Source organism: Arachis ipaensis, chromosome B02 (assembly GCF_000816755.2).
Source record: "Arachis ipaensis cultivar K30076 chromosome B02, Araip1.1, whole genome shotgun sequence".
NCBI lineage: Eukaryota > Viridiplantae > Streptophyta > Magnoliopsida > Fabales > Fabaceae > Arachis > Arachis ipaensis.
The window spans coordinates 77,308,282-77,320,965 of record NC_029786.2 but is presented as its reverse complement, the minus strand read 5'-3'; positions in this window follow the sequence as shown (position 1 = coordinate 77,320,965).

Here is a 12,684-nt window from a genome sequence, read left to right as displayed (position 1 = left end):
GGCACGCGGTCGCGTGGTTGGGGTGAAAATGGGAGTGACGCGATCGCGTGGGTCGCGCGATCGCATGAGGGGGTGGAAAGAGGGGTGACGCGATCACGTGGGTCGCGCGATCGCGTCGCTGGAATTCGTGCTAAACGCATGACTCCAGCGCCATTTTAGCGCAACTCTCTGTCTCCTTTTGGGTGTGATGTGCAATCCATGCGACGCGATCGCGTCGCTCACACGGTCGCGTGGGATTGGTATTGTGCAAGTGACGCGATCGCATGGGGCATGCGATCGCGTGGGCCAATTTGTGCGAAACGCACAAGGGCTGCACGATTCTAGCCTAACTTTCTATTCGTTGGATCCTTACGCCGATATATATAACCCGCGGCTGCGTGGGTCACGCAGTCGCGCGGGTGGTGTTTTTCGCAGTATGACGCGATCGCATGGGGCATGCGGTCGCGTTGTGCACCCTTTTTTTTATGTGCATAAAAAATGCAGAATGCAGTGATTAACATGAATGCTATGCATGATTCCAGGTTTAATAAATTAAAATGAAAAAGGAAAAATGAAAGCAATTAACAAGAAATAAATTGAAAAAGAAGCGACCATACCATGGTGGGTTGTCTCCCACCTAGCACTTTTAGTTAAAGTCCTTAAGTTGGACATTGGAGGAGTATCCTGTTATGGTGGTTTATGTTTAAATTCGTCCAAAAATCTCCACCAGTGCTTGGAATGCCAATAGCCTCCGGGGTCCCAAACTAAGCATGCAAAGCTTCTAAGCAGCTCCAAACAGATTTTCAGGCTCCGGGACTACGAATGTCAGGATAGAGTCCAGGATCCCAAGTCTTGCTTTTAAATCCGCCTCCGTCTTGATCTACATGTTTCCATTCGGGCGGGTTAAAAAGTAGAATCTCACCTTGGTGACCAAACGTTTTCCGTGATCCATGTAATTGAGCATGATACCAATCCGTGTACTTCGAGGTGAAGCGTGGAACCTTATTGAACGTTGTACACCAGCTCTGAGTACGAGCCATTTCCCTCTTACTCTTAAAGCCGCAGAGAGCTCTAAGTTGGCCATCTGTTTCAAGCAAACTATATTCAAGTGAATAAGTAAAGTTATAAGTTAGGGATTGTACCCACTTGAAGCTTGTATTAGGTGGTAATGGCCTTGGGATAGGTGTTTTTGGTGGTTCTGCAAGTTCCGTTTCCTTGTGCTCTTCTGTGAATTCCTCCACTTCTTTGCAAAGATCTTCGATTGTATCTGTGTCTTGGTCAAAGTCGTTTATGTCTTCCTCATCACTTGAGTCATAGATTGGAGGTTGAGAGAAATCTACCTCCGCATCGTCTTCATATTCACTTGGAGAAGATTCTTCGATCTCAGAGAATTCACTTGTGGATGCAAGTTCATCACTAAGAGAGCTAGACTTGTGACTATCATCATCAAGGGAATTTGCTTCTTGGATTATTCCGTCTGATTCCTCATAAACGACTTGCCTTGGAGATTGTACGGTATCCTCCTTAGCATCAACTGTAGCATCCTGAACGGAGTTTTCCTCAATCCTGGATTCCCATGGAAGTTCAGCATCTCCTAGGTCTTCAACCAACTCTTCTTCTTGAACAAAGACAGCTTCTTCTAATTGTTCCAGTACAAATTCATGCTCTGTCTTGTCCACTGGAGTTTCTGGCAATTCCTTCATGCTCTGCTCTTCATTGGGCTGTCCACATGGGACTGTGGCTAATCCTTGTGTATTTGAGCGCCTTGAAGCCCATTGAATTATCACTTGCTCCAGTTGTTGAATGGTTGTTTGAAATTTTCTTACTGTTTCCTTTAGGCGATCCTCTGTTTCTCGGGTTGCTGGACTTGGACATGATACAAAGGAAAATGGTGGTGATTGGGAGTGATTGGATTGGTATTGGGGTAAGGAAGGATCATATGGTGGCGAATGGTGAAGGGAAGCTTGTGAGCGTGGTGGTTCGAGGTTATGTTGAAAGGATGGTTTATATGCACAGGGTGGGGCTTGTTGGTAGTTACAAGGTTGTCCACCATGTCTTTCAGCTGGGTATGCATTGTAGAATGGTCTTTGTCCAGGATATCTCGGAGGGTGTTGCTGCCAAAAGGGTTGATTAGATCCTCTTGGTTCCATCCATCCTTGATTGGTCTGACCTTGATGCACATTCCTACTGTAACCTCTATTTCTTTTAACAATATTAGAACCAAACTCAAAGCGAGAGGGGTGAGATTAGATGGGAAGCAATGGTAACTTAAATCAAAGAGAACAATCATAAACTGAAAATACCTCAAATATTATTAATTCAAATAACAGTCTGCAACATGGAAGAAATTCATAAATCCAATGATCAATTCAAGTGCTGGAATAAATAAAAGTAAAAGGAAGCTAAAACAAAGAAACATAAAACCTGGATTGAGAGTCACTCTTAAAACAAGAAGAAATCCTAAATCCTAAGAGAGAGAGAGAGAGGAGAAGATCTCCCTCTCAACTAAATCTAAATCATTGAAAAATAAAATATGCGAGCTCTCTTTGAATGGATGCATTCCCACACTTTATAACCTCTGGTCTATGCTGTCTGTACTTGGATCTGGGCCGAAAAGGGCTTTAGAAATTGCTATGAGCGTTTTCTACAATTTCTGGTGCGTGGCCTCTGTCACGCGTCTGCGTGGGTCACGCGGTCGCGTCATTTGGAGTTTTTCCTTGCCACGCGGTTGCGTCAGTCATGCGGCCACGTCGCTGCTGATTCGTGCTTGGCACGCGATCGCGTCATCCATGCGATCGCATGGATACCAGTTTCCTTAAAGCTCCGTTTTGCTTTCTCCTTCCATTTTTGTATGTTTCCTTTTCCGTCCTTTGAGTCATTCTGCCTTAAAAAATCTGAAACTACTCAACACGCTAATCACGGCATCGAATGAAAATAAAGGTAATTAAATTAATTGATTTTAAAGCTTAGGAAACATGTTTTTCATTTACATCACATAATAAGGAGGGGAAAGTAAAACCATGCAATTAATGTGAATAAGTAGGTGAAGGATTGTATAAATCACTCAAATTAAGCACAAAAGAACTCATGAAATATGGGTTTATCAGTCAAATATCCGACGTGGCTGGCAAATGTGGTACTACTCAAAAAGCAAAACGGTAAGTTGAGGATGTGCATCGATTACACCGACCTGAACAAAGCGTGTCCTAAAGACCCATATCCACTTCCAAATAATGATACCTTAGTAGACTCCAGCTCAGGGTACCAATACTTGTCGTTCATGGACGCATACTCAGGATATAATCAAATTTCGATGTACAAGCCGGATCAAGAAATACATCTTTTATCATGCCAAGAGCAAACTATTGCTATGTGGTCATGCGATTTGGGTTAAAAAATGCAGGAGCCACATATCAAAGGCTGATAAATAAGGTGTTTGAACCTCACCTTGGGAGTTTAATGGAAGTCTATGTAGACGACATGCTAGTAAAAACCAAGGATGAGGCCGACCTGTTGACTGACCTCTCGCAAGTCTTCAACACTATTAGGATACATGGGATGAGGTTGAATCCCGCAAAGTGCACATTCGCGGTGGAGGCTGGAAAATTTCTAGGATTCATGCTAACACAAAGGGGGATTGAAGCCAACCCCGACAAGTGCGAAGTAGTCTTAGAAATGAAAAGCCCGACTTGCTTAAGAGAGGTCCAGCAGTTCAATGGCCGACTTGCAGCTCTCTCCAGGTTCTTGGCAGGATCAGCGTTAAGATCCCTACCATTCTTTTCTCTACTAAGAAAAGGATGCCGGTTCGAATGGACTCTTGAGTGCGAAGAAGCATTCCAGAAGTTCCAAAGGTTTCTAAGCCAACCTCCCATTCTGACCCGACCTAAAGTTGGGGAAGAACTCGTCCTGTATTTGTCCGTAGCCGACAAAGCTGTAGCATCAGCTCTAATACGGGAAGACGAGGACGGACAGCATCCTGAGTATTTCACCAGCAAAGTTCTACAAGGCCTCGAATTAAGGTACCAAAAAATCGAGAAGTTTGCGTATGCCTTAATAGTAGCCTCTCGAAGGCTACGGCCTTATTTTCAAGCTCACACAATAAAAGTCCGTACGAACCAGTCCATGAAGCAAATACTTCAAAAAACAGATATTGCGGGCAGAATGGTTCAATGGGCTATAGAGCTATCCAAGTTCGACCTCAGGTATGAAACTCGGACAGCAATAAAAGCTCAATGCCTCACCGACTTCGTAGCAGAATATGCGGGAGATCAAGAGGAAACCACCACAACATGGGAGCTATACGTGGATGGATCCTCTAACAAAGTCGGAAGCGGTGCATGCATAATATTGGTCAACCAAAAGGGAACTCAAATAGAAGTCTCCCTCAAATTCGAGTTCCCTGCTTCTAACAACCAGGCAGAATATGAAGCCTTGATTGCAAGGCTAAAACTGGTAGAGGAAGTCGGCGCGCCCAAAGTAGTCATGTTCAGCGACTCCCAGGTGGTGACCTCCCAGATCAATGGAGAGTACCAGACTAAGATCCCAATATGAAAAGGTACTTGGACAAAACCTTGGAACATCTTGGGCAGTTCTCAGAAACCGAGGTAAAACACATAACTCGGAATCTCAACAGCAGAGCAGACGCCCTTTCCAAGTTAGCAAGTACCAAGTCAAGAGGGAATAATAGAAGCTTGATACAAGAAACTCTCCAAGAACCCTCAGTTACAAAAACAGAGGGTAGACAGGACGTCCTTGAAGTATTCGGATTAGACCTCGGATGGATGAACCCACTAATCAAATACATGAAATTTGACATCCTACCCAAAGAGGAAAAAGAGGCCAAGAAAATCCGGAGGGAAGCACAAAACTACACTTTGGTAAAAAATATCCTCTACAAAAGAGGGATATCCACACCATTGTTAAAGTGTGTCCCGACCTCAAGGACAACAAAAGTCTTAGAAGAGGTCCATAATGGTATTTGTGGAAACTATCTCGGAGCAAGGTCTTTGGCTAGAAAAGTCATACGAGCCGGGTTCTACTGGCCGATCTTGCAGAAAGACGCCACCGAATTCATAAAGAAGTGTCAATCATACCAAATGCATGCAAACTTCCACGTCGCTCCCCCCGAGGAGCTCATTAGCATAACTTCTCCATGGCCTTTTGCAAAATGGGGATTGGATCTACTAGGGCCCTTTCCCCAAGCGCCTGGACAAGTAAAGTATCTAATAGTGGAAGTGGAATACTTCACGAAGTGGATCGAAGCAGAACCATTAGCCACCATCACAGCCCAGAGAAGTCAGAAGTTCCTCTACAAAAATATCATTACAAGGTATGGAATCCCCCACTCCATCACCACCAATAATGGAACTCAATTCACCGACTCTCCCTTCAAAAACCTAGTAGCCAGCATGAAGATCAAGTATCAGTTCACGTCGGTGGAACACCCACAAGCAAATGGGTAAGCTGAGACAGCCAACAAGGTTATATTGGCTGGGTTAAAGAAAATGCTACAAGACACAAAGGGAGATGGGCTGAAGAACTCCCTCAAGTACTGTGGGCCTATCGAACTACACCTCAGTTTGTCACAGGAAAAACACCCTTCCGACTTGCTTATGGCATAGAAGCCATGATACCAGTTGAAATCAACAAGCAAAGTCCAAGGGTGAACTTCTACGACGAGGTTGGCAACATACAAGGATACAAGGAAGAGCTCGAGCTACTCCCTGAAGTCCGAGAATAAGCCTAGATAAGGGGAGCATCGTTGAAGCAAAGGATGACAAATAGATATAACAAGAAATTCATTCGAAGAAGCTTTACCCCAAACGACTTGGTCTTGATCAGAAATGACATCGGAGTCAACAAATCAGGAGAAGGAAAGCTAGCTGCCAATTGGAAAGGACCATACAAGATAAGTGAAGTCTTAGGAAAGGGATACTACAAGGTAACCGACTTGAACGGTACCGAACTACCTAGGTCATGGTATGCTTGTAATCTGAAAAGGTACTATAGTTAAAAGCGAACTCCACTCCCTGGTGTACTCTTTTTCCCGACTTCACGGTTTTTTCCCAAAAAAGGGTTTTTCTGAAGGGGGTTTTAACAAGGCATCAAAGTGGAGGTTAAGGGGAAATAAATTTTTAAAGCCCTTAGCAGCAAAAAGTACCTTCATCAATAAATAAAGATCTTTTTCATTAAATCTCTTTACAAATTCCACTATTTGTTATTATTTTCCTATGAAACGCACCGACTTAAGCTCGAAAAAATGTAAAAATCTCGTGATCGACCTACGTTGCCGGCAGGATAAAACGACGAGGTACAAGTCGATGTAAAGAGGTTACACGGACGATCATTGATAACTCAGAATCCCAAGACCCTGGAATGACTACCTAGTCGGCGGATCCGAGAAAAAAGAAATGCATCGCAAGAATAACCTAAATTATGAAACAAGTCCAATAAGAGAAAAATTGGACACAAAAGGAATGCAAAAAGAGATAGGGAAATCCATCAAAAGTCAAAGGCAGGAGCTGTCTCAAAAAATCAAAATAAAGCAAAACCTGCGAAGATAAAAAGTTTTTCCAAAACAAAAAGATCAAAGGGGTTTTTCTTTCTATAAAAAACCTAACAAAAGAAAATCGCAGAGAGCATGCACACACCAAATATATCTTAAGCCCTTATCCAAAAAAAAGGGCAAATTAAAATAATGCAATTTTTTGTCAACGGCCAAAAGGCCAGAAGAGTCAACAGCAAACCACAACAAAAAAGATAAATTGTTCAAATAGGGGCCCATAAGCCGGGCCCCAAATAGCTGAAATCATCTAAGAGGAAGGATTAGAGTCACCAACTGGAAGGGAGTTCAGATTTACGGCAGGAGAAGACAGAGCAGTCTCTTCGGCAACAGGGGTCGGAGCATCTGAAGACGTCGGCTGAGATCCCTCCTGTTGATCCTCATGAGGAGGAGATTCTATAAGTCTTTGCCCGCAGGTCTTCAGCTCAGAATCCGTCTCAGGTCGAGGGGGAGAAACAATAGCCCCATTCACAACAATCTTATCAGGATCAAGAGGGGAAAGGTCCAGGTCAGGAGCTATAACTCCGACCTGCTCCTTAAAATTCCTCTAGGCCTCCTCCGAGCTCTCAGCCACGGAGTCCTCCAATTCCTGATAAGCCTCTCGACCTCTCTCCAGCTCCGTTGGAGATCAATGTTTTCAGTAAAGACCCTAACATAATTTTGCTCCGCCTTCTCCTTCAGACCCTCTGCCATGGCACACTGGGCCATTAACTTCTTCTCCCTCTCCTGAAGAAGGGAGCTCTCCTCCTTCGGCCATGTAACCTCCCCCTGGAGCTGCCTCCCCTCATCTTGATAGAGGACAATCCTCCCCTCCAGTTCTTCAACTTTTTGGGTAGAGCCCAAAGAGCTAAGGGGAGTTTTGTCCAAAATATCAAGAAGTTTTGTACATACCCCAGTAGCCCGAACACTCCCCCAAACTAAAATTTGAAGATGGTTTTGAACAGAAGCATCATCCTTACTAATGTGAGTATGGGAGAAGATGTGATTCCGAACGAATTTGGGACCATCAAAATCAGCTTTCCCAAAAGGAGAAGAGCCAAACGCCGAAGTCTTACGCTTCTTTTTCTCGAGTTCGGGAGAAGGTCAGACTAGGGGGGTTAGGGGGAGGAAGAGGAGCAGAAGAGGAGGTTACCAAGATCGGATGAGAAGAGGTCCCAGAATCATGAGGGGGAGGAGGAGCACCAGCAGCCCTTGCAGCATCAGCCTGGGCACGTGCTTTTTTCTTAGCCTCCTGGACCTTTTGGTAGGCAGCACTAGAACTTTTTTTTACCATTTCTGAAAAAGGAAAAAACAAGTAATTAGTCTACAAGTCGAAAAATGACCACAAGTCGGCAACCACAAAATTCGACAATACCTAATTGGGTCCGCACGAAACTTGGAGATCCCAAAAGAAATTTCTTAGTATCCAAATTGAGGGCCCCTCCCCAGGCTTCTCGGAAAAATCCCACGATAGCTTCCTCTACCTCGTCCAAATCTTCCAGGCCATATTTCTCCACAAGAGAGGCCTCTACCCAATAGAGGAGAAATCGGGGGTTGGAGCTCTCATCAAGGAAAAAGGGATGGTAACCCTCTACAGCTTGGACTTTGAAAAAGAAATTATTAAAATCATGGAAAGAATCGTCAAAGATAGAAAAAACTTTCCGACCTTGAATGACTCGGAAGAAAATCCACTGTTGCTTGTTATTTTGTCCACTAAAGGGCTTGGTCATATGAAAAAGGTAGAAAAAGATCTTTAAAGAGGTCGGGAAATCTAGCCCTCGACTAACAAGTTGATAAATTTTCATGAAACCCCAAGAGTTGGGGTGAAGATGGGTGGGAGCAACTCGGCAATGATGCAACACACTTATTGCAAAGTCGGAGAAAGGCAGAAGAACCCTTAGGCGGGTAAAAAGACAGTTATACATAAAGAAAAAATGGGAATCCGAATCGGAGATCCTCCCAAAACAAACCCGGTCTTCAGGACCCGGGGCCACCAATTCATATTTTGGCTCGTCAGCCTCATCATTGCAAATTCTATGGTGGGTACGAAGAACGGTGAGGTAATCAGCGTCTACTAAGGGAGTTTCTTCCAAAACAGTGTCATCTACCCATTGCGAGAGGGACTCGAGTGAAGACATCTTTTCCAATAAAAAGGAATGAGTGAAAAAGCGACAAAAGACCTACAAAGAAAAAAGGAAAAGGATCAAACCCAGAGCCTCTAAAAGGCAAGATGGCCTACTTCAAGAACCAGAAAGTGGAATTACTAGACCAACGCACTCACTAGAGAAACTAATAATCACAAATGGCATGCAAACCTCCTCCAAATACACAGAACAAAACATCACCATAAGTAAAAGAGAGGAGGAAAAAAGACCAACCTTTGTTGACGAAAACCAAGAAGAGCAGAGGCAACAGTGAACGCAGCACTCCAAGAAGGAAGGCTGAAAGGCTTTCTCTTTGAAAAAGTAAGGATTGCAAGCAAGAGATTTCAGAAAACAAAAGGAGATAGAGAAAAGAGAGGAAAAAGTATTTATAAATACGCCAGGGACAAAATGGTAAAATCAACGCAATCATTAAAAAAACGCGTTGTTACCAATATAACTGCTCCCACGTGCAAATACAAAACCCATAATAGACGCGATGTTTGATTAGATGTGATCGTTGAGAAATTCGAATCACGTCGGTTTCAAAAATCACGTCGGTTCCTATAACACGTCGGCTACGAACCCGAGTTCAAATACTCGAATCCAACTCCTAAACGAAAGATATCAGACTCGAGTAGGGGCACTGTTCATACCCTGTCCCAATATTAGGGCCCAGATAAACCAGAAAGGCCCAATCCAAAGATTGGCCTTCGCTACCAACCGACCTCCTTATAAGAAGTTGGATTGAATACAGACTCCACTCCAAAGAAGTCGGGGTCGAAGGATAGTTGGCAGATAACACTTATTCAAATAAGTAACTGTCCCTAAAATCTCTCAACCCACTTCCAGGAGCCATATCTCAACCTCCCTGAGATAAAGGGACGGTTATCCACCTTAAAAGGTGGATCTACTCTAACGGTGGTTATTGGTTCACCACTATAAATACACTGACACCTCTCAAGTATCTCTAAGTTCCAATATTCTCTAGATCTTGCTAAACCCTTTGCTGACTTAGGCATCGGAGGGTCTTTGCAGGTACCACCCTGATAAACCCATATTTCATGAGTTCTTTTGTGCTTAATTTGAGTGATTTATATAATCCTTCACCTATTTATTCACATTAATTGCATGGTTTTACTTTCCCTTCCTTATTATGTGATGTAAATGAAAAACATGTTTCCTAAGCTTTAAAATCAATTAATTTAATTACCTTTATTTTCATTCGATGCCGTGATTAGCGTGTTGAGTAGTTTCAGATTTTCTAAGACAGAATGACTCAAAGGACAGAAAAGGAAACATACAAAAATGGAAGGAGAAAGCAAAACGGAGCTTTAAGGAAACTAGTATCCACGCGATCGCATGGATGACGCGATCGCGTGCCAAGCACGAATCAGCAGCGACGCGACCGCATGACTGACGCGACCGCGTGACCCACGCGGACGCGTGACAGAGGCCACGCACCAGAAATTGCAGAAAACGCTCATAGCGATTTCTGAAGCCCTTTTCGGCCCAGATCCAAGTACAGACAGCATAGACCAGAGGTTATAAAGTGTGGGAATGCATCCATTCAAGGGAGCTCGCATATTTTATTTTTCAATGATTTAGATTTAGTTGAGAGGGAGTTCTTCTCCTCTCTCTCTCTCTTAGGATTTAGGATTTCTTCTTGTTTTAAGAGTGACTCTCAATCCAGGTTTTATATTTCTTTGTTTTAGCTTCCTTTTACTTTTATTTATTCCAGCACTTGAATTGATCATTGGATTTATGAATTTCTTCCATGTTGCAGACTGTTATTTGAATTAATAATATTTGAGGTATTTTCAGTTTATGATTGTTCTCTTTGATTTAAGTTACCATTGCTTCCCATCTAAGGATATTTTTATCATTCCAGCAATTTTACTTTTTCCAATGCATACCCAGCTGAAAGACATGGTGGACAACCTTGTAACTACCAACAAGCCCCACCCCGTGCATATAAACCATCCTTTCAACATAACCTCGAACCACCACGCTCAGAAGCTACTCTTCACCATTCGCCACCATATGATCCTTCCTTACCCCAATACCAATCCAATCACTCCCAATCACCACCACTTTCCTTTGTATCATGCCCAAGTCCAGCAACCCGAGAAGCAGAGGATCGCCTAAAGGAAACAGTAAGAAAATTTCAAACAACCATTCAACAACTGGAGCAAGTGATAATTCAATGGGCTTCTAGGCGCTTAAATACACAAGGATCAGCCACAGCTCCATGTGGACAGCCCAATGAAGAGCGTAGCATGAAGGAAATACCAGAAACTCCAGTGAACAAGACAGAGAACGAATTTGTACTAGAACAAGTAGAAGAAGCTGTCATTGTTCAAGAAGAAGAGTTGGTTGAAGACCTAGGAGATGCTGAACTTCCATGGGAATCCAGGATTGAGGAAAACTCCGTCCAGGATGCTACAGTTGATGCTAAGGAGGATACCGTACAATCTCCAAGGCAAGTCGTTTATGAGGAATCAGACGGAATAATCCAAGAAGCAAATTCCCTTGATGATGATAGTCACAAGTCTAGCTCTCTTAGTGATGAACTTGCATCCGCAAGTGAATTCTCTGAGATCGAAGAATCTTCTCCAAGTGAATATGAAGATGATGCGGAGGTAGATTTCTCTCAACCTCCAATCTATGACTCAAGTGATGAGGAAGACATAGATGACTTTGACCAAGACACAGATATAATCGAAGATCTTTGCAAAGAAATGGAGGAATTCACAGAAGAGCACAAGAAAACGGAACTTGCAGAACCACCAAAAACACCTATCCCAAGGCCATTACCACCTAATACAAGCTTCAAGTGGGTATAATCCCTAACTTATAACTTTACTTATTCACTTGAATATGGTTTGCTTGAAACAGATGGCCAGCTTAGAGCTCTCTGCGACTTTAAGAGTAAGAGGGAAATGGCTCGTACTCAGAGCTGGTGCACAAGGTTCAATAAGGTTCCACGCTTCACCTCGAAGTATACGGATTGGTATCATGCTCAATTACATGGATCACGGAAAACGTTTGGTCACAAGGTGAGATTCTACTTTTTAACCCGCCCGAATGGAAACATGTAGATCAAGACGGAGGCGGATTTAAAAGCAAGGCTTGGGATCCTAGACTCTATCCTGACATTCGTAGTCCCGGGAGCCTGAAAATCTGTTTGGAGCTGCTCAGAAGCTTTGCATGCTTAGTTTGGGACCCCGGAGGCTATTGGTATTCCAAGCACTAGTGGAGATTTTTGGACAAATTTAAACATAAACCACCATAATAGGATACTCCTCTAATGTCCATCTTAAGGACTTTAACTAAAAGTGCTAGGTGGGAGACAACCCACCATGGTATGGTCGCTTCTTTTTCAATTTATTTCTTGTTAATTGCTTTCATTTTTCCTTTTTCATTTTAATTTATTAAACCTGGAATCATGCATAGCATTCATGTTAATCACTGCATTCTGCATTTTTCATGCACATAAAAAAAAAGGGTGCACGACGCGACCGCATGCCCCATGCGATCGCGTCATACTGCGAAAAACACCACCCGCGCGACCGCGTGACCCACGCGGCTGCGTGATATATATATCGGCGTAAGGATCCAACGAACAGAAAGTTAGGCTGGAATCGTGCGGCCCTTGTGCGTTTCGCACAAATTGGCCCACGCGATTGCATGCCCCATGCGATCGCGTCACTTGCACAATACCAATCCCACGCAACCGCGTGAGCGATGCGATCGCGTCACATGGATTGCACATCACCCCCAAAAGGAGACAGAGAGTTGTGCTAAAACGGCGCTGGAGTCATGCGTTTAGCACGAATTCCAGCGACGCGATCGTGCGACCCAGGTGATCGCGTCACCCCTCTTTCCACCCTCTCATGCGATCGCGCGACCCACGCGATTGCGTCACTCCCATTTTCACCCCAACCACGCGACCGCGTGCCCCACGCGGCCGCGTGGATTCGACAGTATAACCCCCAGTCACGCGAACCCTATCAGTCGCGC